Source organism: Crinia signifera, chromosome 2 (genome assembly GCF_055691185.1).
Source record: "Crinia signifera chromosome 2, ASM5569118v1, whole genome shotgun sequence".
In the NCBI taxonomy this organism is placed as follows: domain Eukaryota; kingdom Metazoa; phylum Chordata; class Amphibia; order Anura; family Myobatrachidae; genus Crinia; species Crinia signifera.
This window is the reverse complement of record NC_139218.1, coordinates 187192231-187195833: the sequence shown is the minus strand read 5'-3', so window position 1 is coordinate 187195833 and position 3603 is coordinate 187192231.

The following is a 3603-nucleotide window of genomic DNA, read 5'->3' as shown; positions in this document are numbered from 1 at the left end:
GCAGTATGCGCAGAGGGGACAGTGTGGGGGCAGTATGCGCAGAGGGGACAGTGTGGGGTCAGTATGCGCAGTGGGGACAGTGTGGGGTATTATGCGCAGAGGGGACAGTGTGGGGTATTATGCGCAGGGGGACAGTGTGGGGGCAGTATGCGCAGAGGGGACAGTGTTGGGGCAGTATGCACAGAGGGGACAGTGTGGGGTATTATGCGCAGAGGGGACAGTGTGGGGTATTATGCGCAGGGGGACAGTGTGGGGGCAGTATGCGCAGAGGGGACAGTGTGGGGTCAGTATGCGCAGAGGGGACAGTGTGGGGTATTATGCGCAGAGGGGACAGTGTGGGGTATTATGCGCAGGGGGACAGTGTGGGGGCAGTATGCGCAGAGGGGACAGTGTTGGGGCAGTATGCGCAGAGGGGACAGTGTGGGGTATTATGCGCAGAGGGGACAGTGTGGGGTATTATGCGCAGGGGGACAGTGTGGGGGCAGTATGCGCAGGGGGACAGTGTGGGGGCAGTATGCGCAGAGGGGACAGTGTGGGGGCAGTATGCGCAGAGGGGACAGTGTGGGGGCAGTATGCGCAGAGGGGACAGTGTGGGGTCAGTATGCGCAGAGGGGACAGTGTGGGGTCAGTATGCGCAGAGGGGACAGTGTGGGGTCAGTATGCGCAGAGGGGACAGTGTGGGGTCAGTATGCGCAGAGGGGACAGTGTGGGGTATTATGCGCAGAGGGGACAGTGTGGGGTATTATGCGCAGAGGGGACAGTGTGGGGTATTATGCGCAGAGGGGACAGTGTGGGGTATTATGCGCAGAGGGGACAGTGTGGGGTATTATGCGCAGAGGGGACAGTGTGGGGTATTATGCGCAGAGGAGACAGTGTGGGGTATTATGCGCAGGGGGGACAGTGTGGGGTCAGTATGCGCTGGGGGGGACAGTGTGGGGTCAGTATGCGCAGAGGGGACAGTGTGGGGTCAGTATGCGCAGAGGGGACAGTGTGGGGTCAGTATGCGCAGAGGGGACAGTGTTGGGTATTATGCGCAGGGGGGACAGTGTGGGTTATTATGCGCAGGGGGACTGTGTGGGGGCAGTATGCGCAGAGGGGACAGTGTGGGGGCAGTATGCGCAGAGGGGACAGTGTGGGGGCAGTATGCGCAGAGGGGACAGTGTGGGGTCAGTATGTGCAGAGGGGACAGTGTGGGGTCAGTATGCGCAGAGGGGACAGTGTGGGGTCAGTATGCGCAGAGGGGACAGTGTGGGGTCAGTATGCGCAGAGGGGACAGTGTGGGGTATTATGCGCAGAGGGGACAGTGTGGGGTATTATGCGCAGAGGGGACAGTGTGGGGTATTATGCGCAGAGGTGACAGTGTGGGGTATTATGCGCAGAGGAGACAGTGTGGGGTATTATGCGCAGGGGGGACAGTGTGGGGTCAGTATGCGCTGGGGGGGACAGTGTGGGGTCAGTATGCGCAGAGGGGACAGTGTGGGGTATTATGCGCAGGGGGGACAGTGTGGGTTATTATGCGCAGGGGGACAGTGTGGGGACATTATGCGCAGAGGGGACAGTGTGGGGTATTATGCGCAGAGGGGACAGTGTGGGTTATTATGCGCAGAGGGGACAGTGTGGGGGCAGTATGCGCAGGGGGACAGTGTGGGGGCAGTATGCGCAGAGGGGACAGTGTGGGGTCAGTATGCGCAGAGGGGACAGTGTGGGGTATTATGCGCAGAGGGGACAGTGTGGGGTATTATGCGCAGGGGGACAGTGTGGGGGCAGTATGCGCAGAGGGGACAGTGTGGGGTCAGTATGCGCAGAGGGGACAGTGTGGGGTATTATGCGCAGAGGGGACAGTGTGGGGTATTATGCGCAGGGGGACAGTGTGGGGGCAGTATGCGCAGAGGGGACAGTGTTGGGGCAGTATGCGCAGAGGGGACAGTGTGGGGTATTATGCGCAGAGGGGACAGTGTGGGGTATTATGCGCAGGGGGACAGTGTGGGGGCAGTATGCGCAGGGGGACAGTGTGGGGGCAGTATGCGCAGAGGGGACAGTGTGGGGGCAGTATGCGCAGAGGGGACAGTGTGGGGGCAGTATGCGCAGAGGGGACAGTGTGGGGTCAGTATGCGCAGAGGGGACAGTGTGGGGTCAGTATGCGCAGAGGGGACAGTGTGGGGTATTATGCGCAGAGGGGACAGTGTGGGGTATTATGCGCAGAGGGGACAGTGTGGGGTATTATGCGCAGAGGGGACAGTGTGGGGTATTATGCGCAGAGGGGACAGTGTGGGGTATTATGCGCAGAGGGGACAGTGTGGGGTATTATGCGCAGGGGGGACAGTGTGGGGTCAGTATGCGCTGGGGGGGACAGTGTGGGGTCAGTATGCGCAGAGGGGACAGTGTGGGGTATTATGCGCAGGGGGGACAGTGTGGGTTATTATGCGCAGGGGGACTGTGTGGGGGCAGTATGCGCAGAGGGGACAGTGTGGGGGCAGTATGCGCAGAGGGGACAGTGTGGGGGCAGTATGCGCAGAGGGGACAGTGTGGGGGCAGTATGCGCAGAGGGGACAGTGTGGGGGCAGTATGCGCAGAGGGGACAGTGTGGGGGCAGTATGCGCAGAGGGGACAGTGTGGGGGCAGTATGCGCAGAGGGGACAGTGTGGGGGCAGTATGCGCAAAGGGGACAGTGTGGGGGCAGTATGCGCAGAGGGGACAGTGTGGGGTATTATGCGCAGAGGGGACAGTGTGGGGTATTATGCGCAGAGGGGACAGTGTGGGGTATTATGCGCAGAGGGGACAGTGTGGGGTATTATGCGCAGGGGGGACAGTGTGGGGTCAGTATGCGCTGGGGGGGACAGTGTGGGGTCAGTATGCGCAGAGGGGACAGTGTGGGGTATTATGCGCAGGGGGGACAGTGTGGGTTATTATGCGCAGGGGGACTGTGTGGGGGCAGTATGCGCAGAGGGGACAGTGTGGGGGCAGTATGCGCAGAGGGGACAGTGTGGGGGCAGTATGCGCAGAGGGGACAGTGTGGGGTCAGTATGCGCAGGGGGGACAGTGTGGGGTCAGTGGTGGTAAGAACGGGGGTCGTGGGGGATGCCCACTGGGCGGGTGAGAGTGGAGGGGGTGCCGCTGGGTGTATGTGTACCTGATACGTGGGATGTCTCACACCCAGTCTGCAGCACATGCTGCTCAGAGCTCCTGCCTGCAGTAGGAAAGGAAGGAGGAAATGGTAGCAGCTAGTTCCCCTTCGCCGTAAGGACCTGGGGAGGAGAGGGGGCGGGAGAGGGGGCGGGAGAGGAGGAGCAAGGTCAGAACAAGACAACTTTTTTTTGAGCCGACATGTGCCGACAGGCGGTATTTCATGCCCTACCATCCACTAGGGCGTGGAGGAGGTTATTAAAGCTGTGGCGAGCGAAGCGAGCCACCGTGCCCGAAGCATTGCGAGCGAAGCGAGCTATGCGAGGGTCCATTTGGGTCCCTTCTTCTGAACTTGCTCCTCCTCTCCCTGCCCCATCTCCTCCCCAGGTCCTTACGGTGAAGGGGAACTAGTCTCAACCAGGAGGAAATGGAGCTCAGTGTACCGACTCCGCCCACTGATGACTACGGGTCACGTGGGTG